General features: G+C 41.9%; 1 non-coding gene across 1 annotated transcript; it reads left to right on the forward strand.

The window, feature by feature from the left end:
• Nucleotides 1-1,049: 1,049 nt before the first annotated feature.
• On the forward strand, nucleotides 1,050-1,155 carry LOC141597986 (small nucleolar RNA R71). Its single transcript, XR_012523191.1, has one exon. It is a non-coding gene; the product is annotated as a small nucleolar RNA R71 (small nucleolar RNA).
• The last annotated feature ends 19,705 nt before the right edge of the window (nucleotides 1,156-20,860 follow it).

The raw sequence follows: 20,860 nt of genomic DNA on the forward strand, positions 1-20,860 counted from the left end.
TCGATCGAGTAGAAATTTCACTCGATCGAACAACTTCTTTTCCCTGTTCACGCGATCGAGTAGAAATTCCACTCGATCGAGTACTTTCTGCAGCAAAATCACTCGATCGACCCCCAGTAATCAGTCGATCGAATACTTTCCTTGTCGTCAGCTCCTTTTCTTCGACAGAACACTGTTCATCAGCAGTAATACCATCCCTCGGGTCTGATTTCGACATGTCCGGTCCCTCATATGAACGACCGCTCCTCAAATTAATTAGATTTACCGTCTCATGTGGATTTTTTTTGGTTTGTGACGGTAAATGACCCGGTTTCCTCGTTGATTGGTTCGCAGCTAATTGAGCGACTTGAGTTTCAAGTGACTTAATAGACGCATCTTTTTGTTGATCACTAAGCTGCCATTGCTTTGCGAAAGACTGCAGCATCGTCTTTAACTCACCAATCTCGCTTACCCCACCAGAAGATGATGCACCGTGATTAAGAGGATGGAAGGAAGGAGGCTTTTGAAAGCCTTCTTAACCCTTATGAGGAGGGACATATGGCTGCTGCTGCGGAGGAGGAGGAGTAGGATTAAGCACATTCTGACTTGTCCACCTCAAATTGGGATGGACTGCCCCTTGGTTGTTATAATAGAAACCCCCTCCTTGCCTGTATTGTTGTTGATAAGCAAGGACATGTTCCTTCTTCGTAAGACAGTCAATAGGAGTATGACCGTCATTGCTCCCACACCTTCCACATGTGACGGTCTCCCCTTTAGTAAGCACATGGACCGTCTGTGGTTCCCCAGCAGATTGCAACTCCAATTTATCAAACCTAGCATTCATGGCTTGCAGCTGAGCCACAACTTGCTTATCGACTGTATGAACTGTTCTAATACCATCCCTCGGGTTCCCATACTCAGCACAGTGGGTCGCCATCTCTTCAATAAGAGCCCACCCCTTATCATCATCGGTGTTCTTTTGGAATCTTCCGTTGGATGATGCATCAAGTATGGCTCTGTGATCATCGTATAGCCCATTGTAGAACTGATTGGACAGAAACCACGGGTCGAAACCATGGTAAGGAAGAGACCTCACCAACCTCTTGAAACGGCACCAAGCTTCATAGAAAGTCTCATCCGGTGCCTGCTTGAAACTAGTGATTTTTTCCCTCAGCTGATTAGTGCGCTGCGGAGGAAAATACCTTTTATAAAAAGCAAAAGCAAGGGTCTCCCGGTCACACCCCAGCCGCACGGTCCAAATCGATCACCACTCCCGGAGTCACCAAAGAAAAAGGAAACAGCACCTCCTTAATCTTGTCTTGAGTTACCCCCTTAGTGGCGGGGATAGTAGAACAGTAGTCCGTAAAGACCTCTATATGCTTCCTCGGGTCTTCACCTGCCACACCTCTGAATAGATTCCTCTCCACGAGATTGATATAGGACGGACGGATATCAAATGTATTCCCATCCTCAGTCTGGAGATTGAAACCCTTTGGAATTGATGATGCTTTAGGCACCGAATGACTAGCAATGTTCGGCATCTTTACTGGTTGCCTTACAGAACTGAAAGTATCTTATTCAAAAGATGGATTTTCTGTAAATAGGAAATGTTGAAGTTCTGGTTCGAAAGTACTCAAGTCTTCCTTTCGTGATTCTCTTTGCAGACGGAGTCTATGCCTGAACAGTCTCTCTGGCTCAGAATCAGCTGAAACTAACTCAAGCCTGTCTGGCCTGGGCATACACAACACTGAAAGAAAATAAATAAGAACTGCCTCAAGGAATAAAAATTCCCTGACACGGATAAAATAGACGAAATGAAAACAGATAGGGCAATTGCCTCCCCGGCAACGGCGCCAAAATTTGACAAGGCTGTCGTGTACCTATCAAAAATAAACTAACTAAACTAACTATATAGCTAGGGAAGTCAGATCGATCTCCTCAGGGAGGAAAGATATCTGTAGAAGTCCGTCTATTTGGTCACAAATGGGAGGTGTTTAAATTGGTTTTCTAAACTAAAAAGGTTTAAAGGAAGAGAAGCAGAGAAAAGAGCAATTAAGGCAGGAAATAGAATTAAACTATCAAATAGAGAAGGGACATGTCAGGATTTCGGTTCACTACGGTAGTCCAGTGACTCAACTGTAAATAAATCCGACAAATTACTGCGAGACAGATATGGAAAGGTCCTTTCGGTCCACTTTCTATCCTAAATTACCACTAACTTAACTTTCGTCCTCGTCAGGGTAGTCTACTATTCATAGCAGGCCTATTTAGTCCAATCTTTCGATCCAAGATTAATTTTAGCCAGATTAAAAGGGTGACTCAAAAGCGTGCACTCAACTAAGTCGGTAAAATACAGTTATATTGCTATGGGGACAGAGTCTCACAATTAATTCATCTAACCTATTTACTACATCCTCACATTTCTACCGTAGATCCCCTAATCCCAACATGAAACAAGTTTAGCTACTCACATCGCTATTAATATTACCAAAACTAATAAAGATGAATGAATTAACAATAAACATAATGAAACGATAATTAAATTTCATATAAGTAATTAGGGCAAAGAAATGAATGAAGTAAAACAAACAATTAAAGTAACTAAAAGAGAGATTATTAATAAGAAAGGAGAAAGAGATTACAATCGCAAAGAATCCGGCGTAAAGAACGACAAAATCCGAGCTAAATAACCCCGAAAGTAAAGTTACAGTGAAGAAGAAAAGTAACGCAGTCTTTATTGTGAATGATAAAACTAGATTAAGTGTAGAATAGATGCTAATGACCTAGCTAATGCGTGCTTAAATAGGAAAATAACTAAGTCTATCAACTTAAAACAACTCACGGGCTAATTAAAGCCCACGCCAGCAGAAACCACTCGATCGAGTAGTTTGAAACCACTCGATCGAGTAAAACTCCAGAAAATCTACTCGATCGAGTAGAATAGTTACTCCATCGAGTAACCTCTCTTTTCAGCACTTCTTGATCGAGTATAAAAGTGCTCGATCGATCAACCAATGACGTAGAAACCATTCGATCGAGTAATAAACCCACTCGATCGAATGTTCTTCCTTCAAATCAGCGTAGACTCGTGCCCGACTGCCTCGTAAACCGCGCCTTCACGCATTCCAATGCAGTATCTCACTCTGAAAAATCCCGTCTCCTCAAAATGCATGCAAAAAGGACGAAAAATGGTACGATTCCACTACTTCCGCGTTCATTTCTACAAAATAGACAAAACGAACCAAAGTAGCCAATTCGGGGGCAAAATGCAATATAAATAGTGCAAAAGTACATAGAAATACGTGCTAAAATAGGCTAAAAAGACTATATAAAAGGCACGTATCAGTTAACCCGGATATAGGACGGGTCAGATGACTATTTGCTCATTCAAAATCATTTTTGCAAAATGTTGTACTAAGACTAATGGATCACGTTATGCACCATAAACCTAATTTGGTAAATGGATGTTTAATTTCCGTCTCACATGCAAATCAACTATTAATCCAACTCGACATCTTATACTTGATACTTGGATTAAATCAACCGACTTAGAAAGCTCTCACATATTAGGTTTAAATTATTGGATGCGCATTCATGCTTTTAAACCGTTCTATCAACTTTTGCATTCAACCAACCAAGATCGATCAGTAGAGGCCGCTATCGCGGGCGGGATTTGGTGTCTGATTAAAGGGCTTCCCAATACGTACCTTCACCTCTTACTCAGAAACTTTGGATAGTGGACGACCTTATCCAGGGCGTACGAGAGTCATTCTAGAGATAGGATGCTAAAGAGGGACGATTCCTTATCTTTAGTACCTATGTCAAACCCTGCTTTGTTCTTTGTTTGACCGAGGTATAAAGTGGATTCGAACGGGTTCCAAGCATCCCACACATGCTTGGTGGCGACTCCGAACATCTCTAATCGTTTCGAGACCCTTACCGAGACGCAATCGACCGATCTAAAACGATCCGGTCGAAAGCATTTTTACGCCGCCGAGTGTGGCTTTCAAAAGACCGCTGTATGTCCACAGATCGGCTGGGCTTGCAGGTGGGCCATGTCCACAGGTTATACCACTTGCGCAACAAATCCTACCCTCACTTGACCTTGGAATTCCTGAGCTCATTTGTGTACGACGTGAAAGATAAGACTGTCTCTTTCTATCTCATGAATGAGGACCATGAGTTGACCCTTGACGAGTTTGCTGGCCACCTGGGCCTAGAGGCAGAGGGGGAGGGGTACCTTAGTGATGTAGCCAAGAACAGTGTTGCACCTCTTTACCTTCTTTATCTAACTGGTCGACCTGCTCCTAGTGCTAATGCCATGCTGATTAATGATGTTCAGCATGTATCCCTCCGCATGTTTCTTAGGATGATAACATGTCTTTTGTATGGGAGAAATGATGTGAGTAAGCTAAACTCCCATGAGGTCATGTTGTTGATGTCTTACTTGAACTTGCATCGGAGGAAGCCCTTTTACTATAGTGTGTCGGGGGTGGTATGCTCTAGCCCTGATCACATGGCACGGTCCCCGAACCGTCACATCTCCTGCGGGGCCATAGTGACCCATCTAGCCCAGCGCCTGACTGACTTTGAGGCTCCACCTCCTTCGGGGGACGATATAATTGAGACCGTACCTACCATGAATGCCAAGTATTGGTGTCACAACAGATGGTTGAGGAAGATGGATGATGTGTCTTATGCTTGGAGAGTGAGGGGATCCTCGTGGTTGGTATTTTCGGACCCTGTACGCCTTCCCGTAGTTGATCATTTAGCTGAGTGGGAGCCCGTGGGTGGGGTACTTAGACCCGAACCTCAGTATTACTTGATCGACCCCACCATTCTCATAGACTTACCTGAGCCTTCAGCGGTATCTGAGGGACAGCAGGCTCCTCCCCCACCTCGTGAGCGTCGTAGAGTCCGACAGCCTAGGGTGGACCCGATTGAGACTGAGCCCTCTTACTCCACACCGGACTTCTACCCATAATAGTACTCGCCATACCCCACAGTGCATGATCCCAGGATGCAGGTGAGTGACTTGACTGAGCGGATATCCACTACCTTGGTGCTCCGCAACATGCATGAGATGGCCCTTAATCAGGGCATAGGGACTTAGCTAGCACAACCCGTTTGGTGGAGAGGACCCGGAGTAGACACAGGTGTCTTCCACAGCTATGGAGTCGACCCCGACTTTTGGAGACCACTAGAGGAGGCCGAGTTTGGCTGCCTTGCGGGTCCGTGGGGAGCCAACTACGGCAGTCAGCTAGGCGGAGGCGGCTACTCGGCTGGAGGTTTTTATGGGGCTGGTACATCCGGTGCAGATGGTGATGATGAGATGGAGGAGGGTCCAGGCGTGTGATTTTCTTGTATTTCTAGATTGTTTTCATTTTGTTGATGGATATTTATCGTTTCTTGTCGTACTCTTTCTGTTTGGATGACTGTATTTGGCGTTAAGGCCGCTACTTGTTTTCATACACTATATTTGAGGTTTGGTAGACATGAACTTTAGCCGTATGTGGCATATATGATTTGGTACAGGTAAATTTGTTGGCAGAATTGTGCTCGAAATGCTGAAATCGCTCTCTGCCCGTGAAAACTCGACCGAGTATGCAGTATACTCGACCGACTAGAGCCTACTCGGTCGATTACTCTTTTATACTCGGCCGAGTACCAGGGAATCGCACTTGATAACTTTGAAAATCGTTATAGCCTCATATGGTTAATTCTTCAGTCTTGAGTGTACCTTGTTATCTTGATAGTATCTTCGTACCTTGGTATAAAGTACCTTGTACTATAATTTATGGAAGAGTTTCAGGTATGGCAGTAACGGTAATACATAGTTCTTTAAGTGACAGTGGTACCATGGCGTCCTAAGCTTGTGTAGTTCTGTAAGTAAGTTGTGTTTATCATTTTCTTGCTTTAGTATTCGTAAAGTGAGTGTTGATTATGTGTATAGGTGTGGGTGTCTGTTGTACACCAAAGTATATGTCTTATAATGATTGTTTGGCTTTTGGTTGAACGTAGTTATGGGGTGGAGCGAACTTCGGGGGCGAGGTTCCTTTTTAGAGGGGTAGATAACATATCGCGATATAAAAGTTCATATAAACAAAAGTTAAAACAAAGTTCTTTGGTGTTTAGTCTTCTTTCTATGTATGCCTACTTTCCGTGTTCATTGACACGTCTGTCGCGTACCTGTCAAAAATACCAACTGGCTCTAACTAACATAGCTAGGGAAGTCGGGTCGAATCCACAGAAAGGTAGGAATTTGTCAGCTTATTCTAAGTTCGTCAAGGTAACCAAATGGGGGGTTTTTAACTATGATGTTCTAAACTAAAAGAAATAAGGAAAAGAGAATAAAAGAAAGGAATTAAACAGATAGAGAGAGATAGCTAAGACAAACGGTTCACCATAATCATCCGGTCAAGTAATCTAGGTCTCAGGTCAATGCTAATACGGTCTAAGGAGCAGTGAAAATCTCCTTTCGGTCTCAATTCGCCCTAAAGTGTAAACAGCTTAACTTTCGCCCTCACTGCAATACCCTATTGTTCGCTACTAGTCTCACCTTTTCCAACCTTTCGGTCCAGGTCAAGGATCACTAAGAAATAAATGTCTAATTGCGTCGACTCAATTAGACGGATACAGTTAATTGTAACATTTAACCAACAAAGACAATACCAGCATTAACCCAATAAATCGATTACTCTCCCTTCATAATTATGGATCCCCTATAGTCTTAGCAGAGGGGAATTAGCTACTCATAACCAACGAATTATCAATAACAAGAAATAGATAATTAAAACTTGACATGATGATAAAACTAATAGGGATTCAATTAAAGTAATTATGATAACAATTAAAAAAGGGAAAGAATTAGAGCAATAAATAAGATTAAGAATAAAAGTAGAATGATAATACCAATCGCAAAAATCCAAATCCGAGTAACAAAGTGTAAAGGAAGAGTAAAATCCAAAGAACAGTGACAAGGTATATGTTGAAAATGAACGAACGAGAGAAGAGAGGAGTAACGTAGTTCACTCCTCCAGTCTTATACTAAAAATCCATCCTAAAACCTAATCTATGGACTAATTACAAAAGCCCATAAAATAATTAGGCGGAAATTAACTGAAGGAAGGAAAAACCACTCGATCGAGCAGAAATAAACTACTCGATCGAGCAGTTATGTGTCAATCCCCTCGATTGAGTAGAAATAAACTACTCGATCGAGTATTCCTTGCTTGTCTCCTCTTGTGTGTACTCAAAAGTGGTCGATCGAGTAACTTAGGCAAATAAAAGCATTCGATCGAGCAATAAATCACTCGATCGACCTGTTTAAGCTCGTTAGACCTTGAATTACTTCCCGAACCCAGCTCACGCGTCTTCCGAGTGTTAGATTTCCAAGCTCCGGCTCCTTATTCTCCATGAATGCATGCAATTGGGACAAATTAGGCTCGATTTAGCTCCTCTTCAGTTAATTCCTGCAAATTACAATAAACTAACCAAAGTAGAATATTCGGGGGTATTTGTAGCCAGATGCTACATAAATAGTACAAAAATGCGTGTAAAAATGAGGTATAAACCTTATATAAAAGACAAGCATCAAACCTCCCCAAACCAAACCTTTGTTTATCCCCAAGCAAAAATAGAATGCAACTAAGGAAAAACAGTGGAACGAGACCAACGCATCAGCTACAAATCACCCACTAAAACCAATTTAATTCAATAATTCACAAAGTGGCAAATGAGAAGTGCAAACGAGTTAAATTAATGTTTCAAGCTTACTGAACCGTCGACCTTTCAAGATTCATAAGATATCGGACTCTCACGGGCCGCTTGTCACTCAAAATCAGGCACAAGGTGAGTATATATGTGAAAGATAGGAAGAAGTAAAGACACTCACCTAACTCGACCTATAAGAACATGCATGCAGTTAACATGAATAAAGTCTCTACAACCGTACATATGCATTCCAACCATACTAATGACCAAGACACATGCCGAGGACTTACATTTGGGTAAGTGAGGTAATGGGTAAGAAGGGGCTAAGATGAATTTGGATATGTGGAGTTAATAGCCAGGCTAGCAACAACGAATCCAAATATAAACTGCATCCCAACTTCGTACTCAATATAGCAAGATGCAAAATCATGCACTAAACTCACAAAACACCAAGAATCGTCAACTCCCCATAAGATATAAATAAGACATGGGGGTGAAAATCATTATCCAATTTCTTTTTTCACATGATTTTTTTTCTTTGTTTTTTTTTCTTTTCTTATTTCACCTCCTTTTTTTTCGTTTTTTTTTCTTTTCAACATTCTTTCATTCCCTTCTATTCTTCCACCATCTTCTGAAATCAGATAAAATAACCATATTGCAATAAAACATTCCAATAACTACTCGTCACTAGCTCGGCTAGGGTAGGAAGTATTATAGAAAGTAGTTAATAGGACAAAAAGGCAATTTGGCTATGTGAGGCTCATGGGTAAAATGAAGTAAAGGGAACTGCCTCTCCTAACATGTGTCACCATCCACAGACCGAATGCATACAGGTATTAAGAAGACTAGACTCATGCTTATGCAAATTAAATTTACATGCCTTAAAGAGAGTACTACTCGCATCCTAAATGAAACCGGTCATGAATGTCACCAGTTTATAAAGCTCTAACCTCAGAATGTAATGTAGCTTGCCGACATATTGAATCAAGTCTATTCGTTCAGATAAGAGAGAAACAAAAACTCGTAGATTATGCACATAATCATGCCAACTAAATGTCAAGAATATGGAAGGCTCAAGTAAAGATTCAAAGTAGCGTCAATGTTCAAACGTTCCGACTCAAATTAAACATGAAAATTTTTGAATTTTATGATTTTTTTTTGGAATTAATTTATGATTTTTTTTGAATTAATTAAAACAACAATGCATGCGGAAATAAGGAAACGTGCAAGCAAAAAACAAGAAAACATGCAGACACAGATATGGATGCATACCTCCCCAAACCAAACCGTACAATGCCCTCATTGTACCAAAAATAGGGAAAGAAATGCAAACTAAGGAAAAAAGGATAAATGGAGCCGGAAAACTTACAAAACGTCATAAGGAGGGGCCTCCCCAAACCGACCATGAACATGGGAGGTCAAAAAAAGTCAAACAGTAGCTCCATAGACGGAAATCAGCTGCAGGGAGTCAAAACTACTCGATCGAGCACTTGGAACAGCTCGATCGAGTGAACTGGTGCATGGAAGGACTCGATCGAGTAGAAAACCGCTCGATCGAGTGAACGTGAATTTGGGAATGGTCGATCGAGGACAATTATCACTCGATCGAGTGAAAACTACCTCAAAAAGTGCTCGATCGAGCATAAAACCATTCGATCGAGTACTTAGACCTGCAAAACACGCAATTAAAGAAAGGAAATACATAGGGAGTTCGTAAAACAGCGTCTAAAGTTCAACATAGAGTTAAAGAAAGATAAATAGTTCAACAAAAGTATAATAAAACAGTCTGGGCTGCCTCCCGGAGAGCGCTGGTTTAAGAGGTCCCGCACGACCTTTCTGGCATCAATTAATTGGCGCGTCAAGCTCGTCGAAGCGCAAGACTTCAACACGATTGTCTGCTTCATTCGCCTCATGGTAATGCTTCACATATTGGTCATTCACCTTGAAACTATGACCTTCGGAATCTTCAAGCTCCACGGATCCAAATTTAGTAACAGCTGTCACCGTATAAGGACCACTCCACCTGGACTTCAGCTTGCCAGGAAATAATCTCAACCGGGCATTAAACAGCAGCACCTTTTGCCCAACATGAAACTCCCGAGGTAGAATTCTCTTGTCATGCCATCTCTTCGTCTTTTCCTTGTAAATGTGCGAGCTGTCATAGGCATTAAGCCTAAACTCTTCCAATTCATCTAGCTGCAAAAGACGATTCTGACCACACAACTTAGGATCGTAATTAAGCTCACGAATTGCCCACCAGGCCTTACATTCCAATTCAACAGGTAAGTGACACGATTTCCCATAAACTAGCCTATAAGGTGATGCACCAATTGGTGTCTTAAAGGCAGTTCTGTAAGCCCATAATGTGTCATCTAGCTTAAGACTCCAGTCCTTCCGTGATTTAGAAACTACCTTAGACAGGATCTCTTTCAACTCGCGATTAGAGACCTCTACCTGACCACTAGTTTGGGGATGATACCCCAAACCACGCCGGTGTTGGACACCAACTTTAGACAGAATGGAAGTTAGTTTCTTTTCTTTAAAATGCATCCCCCCATCACTAATGACGACCCTAGGGACACCAAATCGGGGGAATATGATCTTTTTGAACATCTTTATCACGGTCTTAGCATCACAATGGGGTGAAGCAATTGCCTCAACCCATTTCGACACATAGTCTACAGCCACTAAGATGTACCTGTTACCTTTACTGGATGGAAATGGTCCTTGGAAATCAATGCCCCAGACATCGAAAACCTCAACCTCTAAGATACCATTCTGTGGCATCTCATGTCTCTTTGAAATGTTCCCTGATCGTTGGCAAGCATCACAAGCTGAAACAAAAGACCTAGCATCAGCAAACAAAGAGGGCCAATAAAAACCAGACTGAAGTACCTTAGCCACGGTGCGCGATGGACCGTGGTGACCACCATATGAAGAGGAGTGACAGCCTTCCAGGACTATTTTGGTCTCCCACTGCGGAATACACCGTCTGTAGAGACCGTCTGCACATTCCTTAAACAAGTAAGGATCATCCCAGAAGTACTGCTTAGCGTTATACAGAAAACGCTTCCTCTGCTGATGAGAAAGGTCAGGCGGCAGCTTGCCACTGACAACGAAGTTAGCTATATCTGCATACCAAGGTTCTTGGTCAACAATAGACGATATAACAACAATTAAAGTATCGTCAGGAAAAGAATCATCAATAGGTAGAGAATCTTCCCCTTCTTGTCGCATCAGTCGCGACAAGTGATCAGCTACAACGTTCTCAGCTCCTTTCTTATCCTTAATCTGCAAATCAAACTCCTGAAGAAGGAGTATCCATCTCAATAGCCGTGGTTTAGCCTCCTTCTTAGCAAGGAGATGCCTCAAAGCTGCATGGTCAGTAAAAACAGTAACTTCTGACCCAACTAAATAAGTACGAAACTTCTAAGGCATAAACTACAACTAGCGCTCTTTCTCGGGTAGTGTACTTCACTTGAGCCTCATCCAGAGTTCGGCTCGCATAGTGGATAGCATTCAAAGCTTTGTCTTTCCTTTGGCCTAGCACCGCTCCTAGTGCATAGTCACTCGCATCACACATAATCTCAAACGGCAAGTCCCAGTCGGGAGGCCGTATGATCGGCGCAGAGACTAAAGCCTGCTTTAACCTGTTAAAAAGCGAAAGACACTCATCGAAAACACAAAAGGGGCATCCTTAAGTAGCAACTGTGTAAGTGGTTTAGCAATTTTGGAGAAGTCCCTAATAAACCGGCGATAAAAGCCAGCGTGACCAAGGAAACTCCTCACCCCCTTAACATTAACAGGAGGTGGTAATTGCTGAATCACTTCCATCTTTGCTTTATCAACTTCTATTCCCCTATCAGAAACTAAGTGCCCTAAGACAACTCCCTCGTTGACCATAAAATGGCACTTCTCCCGATTCAAAGACAAGATTGACCTCAATACAAATAACGCAACACTTTCTCAAGGTTAGACAGACAGTTAGAAAAATCACTTCCATATACACTGAAATCGTTCATAAAAACTTCCATGATAGACTCAATATACTCTGAAAATATCCCCATCATGCACCTTTGAAAGGCGGCAGGGGCATTACACAAACCAAAAGGCATCCTGCGATAAGCAAAAACGCCCTGAGGACAATGTAGTCTTAGCCTGATCGTCTGGGTGGATAGGGATCTGAAAGAACCCTGAATACCCGTCTAAATAGCAGAAAAATTTATGAGAAGCTAACCTTTCTACCATTTGATCAATAAAAGGAAGGGGAAAGTGATCTTTCTTGGTGGCGGCATTCAGCTGTCTGTAATCTATGCACATCCGCCAACCAGTCACTACTCGAGTAGGTATTAATTCATTCTTTTCATTCTTAACCACAGTTGGGGGTTTGATGCGTGTCTTTTATATAAGGTTTATACCTCATTTTTACACACATTTTTGTACTATTTATGTAGCATCTGGCTACAAATACCCCCGAATATTCTACTTTGGTTAGTTTATTGTAATTTGCAGGAATTAACCGAAGAGGAGCTAAATAGTGCCTAATTTGTCCCAATTGCATGCATTCAAGGAGAATAAGGAGCCGGAGCTTGGAAATCTAACACTCGGAAGACGCGTGAGCTGGGTTCGGGAAATAATTCAAGGTCTAACGAGCTTAAACAGGTCGATCGAGTGATTTATTGCTCGATCGAATGCTTTTATTTGTCTAAGTTACTCGATCGACCACTTTTGAGTACACACAAGAGGAGACAAGCAAGGAATACTCGATCGAGTAGTTTATTTCTACTCGATCGAGGGGATTGACACATAACTGCTCGATCGAGTAGTTTATTTCTGCTCGATCGAGTGGTTTTTCCTTCCTTAAGTTAATTTCCGCCTAATTATTTTATGGGCTTTTGTAATTAGTCTATAGATTAGGTTTTAGGATGGATTTTTAGTATAAGACTGGAGGAGTGAACTACGTTACTCCTCTCTTCTCTCGTTCGTTCATTTTCAACATATACCTTGTCACTGTTCTTTGGATTTTACTCTTCCTTTACACTTTGTTACTCGGATTTGGATTTTTGAGATTGGTATTATCATTCTACTTTTATTCTTAATCTTATTTATTGCTCTAATTCTTTCCCTTTTTTAATTGTTATCATAATTACTTTAATTGAATCCCTATTAGTTTTATCATCATGTCAAGTTTTAATTATCTATTTCTTGTTATTGATAATTCGTTGGTTATGAGTAGCTAATTCCCCTCTGCTAAGACTATAGGGGATCCATAATTATGAAGGGAGAGTAATCGATTTATTGGGTTAATGCTGGTATTGTCTTTGTTGGTTAAATGTTACAATTAACGGTATCCGTCTAATTGAGTCGACGCAATTAGGCATTTATTTCTTAGTGATCCTTGACCTGGACCGAAAGGTTGGAAAAGGTGAGACTAGTAGCGAACAATAGGGTATTGCAGTGAGGGCGAAAGTTAAGCTGTTTACACTTTAGGGCGAATTGAGACCGAAAGGAGATTTTCACTGCTCCTTAGACCGTATTAGCATTGACCTGAGACCTAGATTACTTGACCGGATGATTATGGTGAACCGTTTGTCTTAGCTATCTCTCTCTATCTGTTTAATTCCTTTCTTTTATTCTCTTTTCCTTATTTCTTTTAGTTTAGAACATCATATTTAAAAACCCCCCATTTGGTTACCTTGACGAACTTAGAATAAGCTGACAAATTCCTACCTCTCTGTGGATTCGACCCGACTTCCCTAGCTATGTTAGTTAGAGCCAGTTGGTATTTTTGACATGTACGCGACAGACGTGTCAAATTTTGGCGCCGTTGCCGGGGAGGTGGCGCAATTTTGTTGCTTTAATTAAGTTTGTCTCTCGTCTCAAGGAATTTATTCCTTGAGGCTGATCTCATTTTTTTTGCGAAGTTTTGATTAATTTTGCAGGTTGTTCATTGCCTTGTGAGTCTATCTGCCAGAATGTCTAAATTACAAGGTTGTTCGATCACTGAGCATATAGAGCCATGTGGTAGATGTGGCGAGGAAGGGCATGACCCTATTGAATGTATGGCAAGTGTAGAGCGTGCCTTTGCTTATAAGAAATACAAGCAAGGAGTCCCTTTTTCTCAGCTGTATGAGGAAATAAAGAATGTCTCTACCCCTTCTACGCCAATGCCGCAGCCGGTCTCTCCTTCAGCAAGTGAAGAAGTTGCTGAATTAAAATCCTTTGTGATGAGCATGTGCGATAGTAAGGACATGGTCATAGCGGAATTGAGGGAACAAGTCGCGCAGTTAACACTCGCGAAAGACCAAGCCGAGCTTCTACCGACATGCAATTCAGTTAGTGCAACGAATTTCCAAGTTGGCTTTACTTATGAAAAGCCAAAAGTACCAGAAGACGGGGCTTTGATAGCTGACGATACCCCGGAGGATGATTTAGACGAGTTTCTGGAAGAAATACTTGCTGCGTGTGCTGTAAACACTCGATCGAGTGATTTTTCTACTCGATCGAGCAATTTAATTCATCCTACCACTCGATTGAATGAAAATACTGGTCGATCGAGGAGTGCACAAGTTGATGTTGGTCGATCGAGTGATTTTCTTACACGATCGAGTAAGTTTGCTGAGGAAGTCACTCGATCGAGTGATAAAGATGGTCGATCGAGTGAAACAGAAGAAGAAAATGGTCGATCGACTGATAAAAGTACTCGATCGAGTACTTTAAGTGGCGGGGATCCTAATTTACTATCTAATACCGCCACCGTGTCATCTTCCCCTGCTGTGGAGACGTCACGCATTAATAAGGGTAAAGAAAAAGTTGCGGGGCCACTCATCGCTACCAGGGTGCCCTTCCCAAGTCTTCTGAAGGACGCAAAGATCGAGCGACAGTACGGTAGGTTTGTGGACGTCGTGAAGAACCTCCAGGTAACCGTCCCTTTTACTGAACTTGTTACTCAGGTACCCACTTACGCTAAGTTTATGAAAGATATTGTGACGCGTAAGAGAAATTTAAGTGAATTTGAGACGATTTCATTTATGGAAGAGTCTAGTAATTTGCTTTTGAATAAGGCTCCTCCAAAAATGAAAGACCGGGGCAGCTTTTCCATTACCTGTATTATAGGCAACATGGTCATTGATAAGGCTCTCTGTGATTTAGGAGCCAGTGTTAGTGTCATGCCTCTTCCTGTCTGCAAGAAACTGAACATGAGTCATTTTAAAGTGACTAACATTACCTTACAGATGGCTGATAGATCTGTTAGGAGGCCCTTAGGTGTCTTAGAGGACGCGCCTGTGAAAATAGGCAAGCTCTTTATCCCAGTAGATTTCATTGTTTTGGATATAGCTGAGGACACCCGGACCCAAATTATCTTAGGAAGACCATTCCTTTGTACAGCTGGGGCCGTTATTGATGTCAGACAAGGCCGTTTGACTCTTGCACTAGGGGATGACGCTATCACTTTCAGTCTGCCTAGTACTTTGGCTCGACCAATGATAGAGGACACTTGCTATTCGGTCGATATTATTGACGAGTCTATTTATGACTTCTGGTCGGGTTCTTTTATGAAGGACCCACTAGAAGCCCTTATGCTTTTTGATGAGTGTGCAGATAGCCCAGATGACGATGACGCTGCGTTGGATTTGCTTGTTGATGATTTAAATGAGCATGAGGGAGAGCAGGTGGAACAAATGATTAGCACTCTTTGCTCCATTGAGGTAAAGGTACCGGAACGTAAGCCCCTCCCTTCTCATCTTAAATATGTTTTCTTAGACGATACAGAGCAATATCCAGTCATTGTTAGTGCCAAGCTTAATGATGATCAGCTGACCTCTTTGTTAGCTGTACTTAAGAAAAACCGGAAGGCAATGGGTTATTCACTGGATGATATCAAGGGGATTAGTCCCGATGTTTGTATGCACAGATAGAGCCGGGAGGAAGATCACAAACCTTGCAGACGGGTCGGCCACTGGCTGAACCGTAAGATGCGAGATGTTGTAATGGCTGAGGTAATGAAGCTGCTAGACGCAGGTATTATTTATTCTGTTGGTAATTCTATATGGGTTAGTCCAGTACAGGTGGTCCCGAAGAAAGGAGGGACAACTGTGGTTAAGAATGAAAAGAATGAATTAATACCTACTCGAGTAGTGACTGGTTGGCGGATGTGCATAGATTACAGATAGCTGAATACCGCCACCAAGAAAGATCACTTTCCCCTTCCTTTTATTGATCAAATGGTAGAAAGGTTAGCTTCTCATTCATCTTTCCGGCTATGTTGTCATGAACTTAATTGTGGTAGTCGTGAGTTTTGTAGTGGTCGGAGTCTTGTGTATTGGGTGTTCTGTAGTAGTGCATCTTGTGTTGTTTTATGGTGGTCGGAGTGTCGGAGTCTGTTACATCTTTTGTGTTATATCGAACGTCACTTAGGTGGTTAACCTCGCCAGTGAGATGCATGGGTTGAACTTCGAGAACGAAGTTCCTTTTAAGGGGGGGAAAACTATAATACCCACGATGTTTAAGGACCCCGTTGACCAACCCTTTGACCAGGGAAGACCTTAAGAGGGGATAGGCGAGAGGCTTAGCGAAGATAAGTGTCTTACGTAAGTGTTTACTCGACCTAGTAGGGACCACTCAGTCGAGTAGGGTGAATACTCAACCGAGTAGAGCTTACTCAGCCGAGTATGAGAGTACTCGACCAAGTACATCCGCTGTCGACGCGACAATATAAAATACAAGTTTGCAAGTCTTATTTCATTTCGACGGTTTCCTTTTCACTCCAACCCTAAGTTGTCTCTCTCTCTCTCTCTCTCACCTATCACCCATACCTCCCTACACTCTCATATAGCCTAGACCTTAACCATGGAAGGGGACGGGTTCCTATAAGAAGGATGCGCGCGAGGATGCCGTCTATCGTGTCACCGTCGGTCCGCGTCACTAGTGTTAGAATTATTTAATCTCATTAATATACATATTCACATATGTTCAAATTTATTTAGTCATAAAATAAATTATTGATCTTATGCATGCAAACTAAATAACAAGAAATGAGAAAATCGTTTTCTCACCATCAAAAATTCGGCCAAATGGGCACAAATGAAGGTCTCCTACCTTCATTTGTTCTTGAGCTAGAAAATACATTAGGATGATCATCCAAGACTTCAAATATAAGCCCTCCAATAAGTAGCACCCAAGACTATCCCAAAAACCCACAAAATAATATGTACTAGATATTTGTAATGTGGTTTACCTTAAAATTGATTACTAATACTCATATACTACTACTAGTATTATTAGGGATTGATTTGTACAAATTAGATTCATAAAAATAATTTTTATGAAGAACAAGAGAGAGAGTGTTGTGTTTATCATAAAACATGAGAGAATGAAAATTGAGAAAAAATCTCTCAATTACTACTCCTAAAAACCGGTGGGTGGGGAGGGTTTTTGGACCTTTTCTTTTTCCTTTTTGTCTTCACAAGACTAATTAGTGTAAGCCTTTGTCATAGTCAAGTCACTATCAAATGTCATAGACAAATGAATAAGACAAAACTTCTAAAATTTGCCCACCAATTTATTTGGTTATCATGTGTAATATGGAGTCCATTTTATTTTTGTCAATTGTACAATTGTATGTCATGTGACATGTGACATGTCTTATGTCATGTTTTAATTTAAAATGCATATTTTACAAATTAAATATCATTTACAAATTAAATAAATCACATTTAACAAATTGACTAGTAATTCAAAATTACTTTCACATAAAATGGTCATTTAAATACTAGTTAGTATAATTCACAACATCTTGTAATTATAACTAACTTATCATTCTCATCTCGCGTGTTTCGCAAACACCGATTAATTTTAGTAATATTATTTCTTAAATTACTAAATAAAATCTTATTTAATCACATTATAATAAGATGTCATTTTCTCTCTTATGAAAATAATTTGTTCAATTTCAAGGAATTAATTAATCTGCATCGACATACAATTAATTAACCTTTTTCGATTAAGGGAATCGTCCTGTAGGTGTGACCTCAAGGGATCAACTGATCACCACCGTTGCACGACAGTAATGTCAAACTCTAGCCAGCCAATCATTACCGATATGTGTGGACCAGTTGACTATATATATAATGTATCATCCCTTCCGTATTCTTGTTATGAGATTTAAATATGTGATCAATATGATCGACAATTGTGATCGCATTATTGTCGGCGGACACATATTCCAACAATCTCCCACTTGTCCTCGACAAGTGTGCGTCACCAATTCTCTTGTCCAATTACTATCTCCCACTCAATGCAAGGTGTCTTTCAGGTCTTACTTGCAAGTGATCATATCGAGAGTGGTTTCCTCGATCTGGAGAATAATTGATTGACCGGAATTATCTACCATAGATACCTTCCGAGCGTGGCCACGCATTTCCAGTTCATTACTCCTCGAGTGGCCCTGAGATATTGTTTTAACCCTGACAAAGGGGTGGACAATTCCTATCGCACTTATTCCCTTCGACTAGCCACAGCCATCATAACCCAAAATATGCCCATTTGACCCCATTTACAAAGGTCGTAGTAACATAAATCAAAGCTAATCTGAAACTGTGCCATCTTCGGCGAATGCCTTTAGTCAAAAGAATCGACTCATTAGAATACTATAGTAGCTCTCGCCAAGACCAGGCTATATAAATTTGCCGAACTCTATAAGCGGTCACGCCCGGCAAAGTGTTCCTAATACCGCCTATGTGATCGACTAGTCATCTCACAAGACCGTATGGCACCGAACTTGCCATCAATCGCAACACACTCTAGTCACTTCGAGATGTCACCTCATACAAGTGACTATGGGCGAATACTATGTTAATCCGGGTTCACTTTAACGGGGTTCAATATCGTCATACAACCCGTTTGGATGTAACAAAGTATAATAAAAGAGTTTTAAAGTAAAACTCGAACGACAAATGCGATTATCACATATGAATAGTCAATGCCTGATTATTATTTCATATTCTATAATCTAATTTGATCTTGTATGTAGTTGTTCATCTCAATCCAATTGAAATGACATGACTCATCATGTTAAGCCTATGAATAGGCATTGTAAGTAGGTCTTAGCAACTCCCTGCTCAACCTTGCTACATACTTGTTTTCCTTTCGTAATGTACACATTTGCATTACAAAAATTTTCGAGTACGTGTCTAGATCCAATCTAGACATAGGCTTTCTTGCCTTAAAATAGCTCCCACTGTTTTCACAGTGTGCGGGACTCATCCCTCTTGCACATCCCATGATTGCAAGTGTATTCAATTTCTGTTGTAAATATTTCTCATTGTTCTTTATTGCCTAGAACGATTCTAGAAAATCTATTTCTTAAATAACATAGCCACAATGGTATCTTAACCATCCTAATGTGTTTTGATTATGGTGTTCCGGGTGTGATTTCGGAGCAGTGTTATGACCACGTAAGCTTTTTTGAATGATGACTTTGCTTGACTCTTCCTTTCGGCCCCTCCTGAAACAATGAACAAACTGAGGGCTCGGCTTGGTACCGATCGTACTCACTCCGACGCTCAAGTCAGTAAACTTAAAGGGATTAAGTTGTGTGTTACTTGGCAAAGTATATTGTAGAGAGATAAGGGAGTTTATACCAGATTAATAGTGAGTTTTAGGTTATATTTCGGATCCTTTTCTCAATGAGAGAAGTGGAGTATTTATAGGCTTTCACCTTTTGTCACGTAGTGGCCAAGTGGCCAAGTGGCAGAGCAGATGGAAAAGACTGTTTTACCCTCGGCCGAGGGACCCATGGCAGGCCGGCTGGCCTGGTTGACTCCATGCCGAGGGGTCTTGGATATGAGTACGCGGATTTGTCTCCCGGCTGGCTAGTTGCCTAGCCGAGACCCAAGTGACAGGCCGACAGGCTGCGTCGGTTAGGCGGTTTAATACGTTGACTTGCTGTCTTTTGGCTTTGACCTTGCTCAATATGTTGACTCGGTCAGCGGGTGCAGAATATGCCCCATCAATTTGCCCCCAGCGTAGTCTATGCCGTGGTATGGACCTTCGATGAATGATGAGCGTATTCTGCGCAAGTTGAATTTCTTCCCCGACTTTCTTCGACGAAACTTCTCTTTTGTTTTTAAAGCGTTACTCGGCGTAACACTTTTCTAAGGTAAACAAACAAATTTTTTCAACTTTTATTTGTTAAGTATTTGTTGTCATGTCTTCTGCTGATGCTGGACCTAGTACTTCTGCGCCGGGGGGCTCCCCGTCGCGTCCTGATGAAGAGGAGGCACTGGTTGTCACCCCGTTAACCGTCGGGGGTCCCAAGCCGCTTTTTCCTGAGATTGATCCAAAATTTTAGGAGGATTTCGAGGATGATGATGATGATGTTGATGATGATGGTGATGATGATGATGAAGATGATGAGGAAATGACTCATTCTGATGAGGGGAGGCCGCATCTCTTGGATCACGGCGACGCCTGTTCGATCAATCCTGATCGTGCCTGGACGAATAAGTTCGCTAGTTGTTCCGGTCCTGATCTTTTCGAGGACAATTACTCCTTCGGCAGGGAATATAAAATTGTTATCCCTAAGGAGGGTCAAAGGTCTGCCCTCCCAAGGGTCAGTATCGGCGTGTACATCGGACACCTGGAGTATGGGCTCCGGTTTCCTCTGAATCCATACGTTGCGGACATCATTAAAGCCATGAATGTCGTCGTGGCTCAACTGCATCCGTTGGCCATTAGGACTATAGTTGGCTTTGTGTGGCTCTATCTCTTTAAGGGGGAGGCCCCAACGGTTAACTTGTTCCGCCGGCTTCATCATCTTCGGCCGTCAACCCCCGGTGGCACGGGGTGGTACAGCGTGCAGACAGAGCCGGGTTACGTTACCGTGTCCAAAATTACATCTTGCAAGGACTGGAAGGGGCGGTGGGTGTACGTCGAGGTGCCGGAGGACTATCCGCTGCCCCGGTCCTTCCAAAGCCGCGTCAATTTGCGGTGCGAGAAGAAAGGGGGAGCATGACAAATACGTCTCCCGGAGTAAGCTAAAGATGGACGCCAGCAAGGTCTATCTCAATGAGGATGAGAAGCGGGAAATGCAGCTGTTTGAGGCTGAAAAGGATGGCACGCCGAAGGGATGGTTGCCCCCGACGCGAGATCATTCTTCGGGATGAGT

The sequence above is a fragment of the Silene latifolia genome, chromosome 8 (assembly GCF_048544455.1).
Source record: "Silene latifolia isolate original U9 population chromosome 8, ASM4854445v1, whole genome shotgun sequence".
NCBI classification, from domain to species: Eukaryota; Viridiplantae; Streptophyta; class Magnoliopsida; order Caryophyllales; family Caryophyllaceae; genus Silene; species Silene latifolia.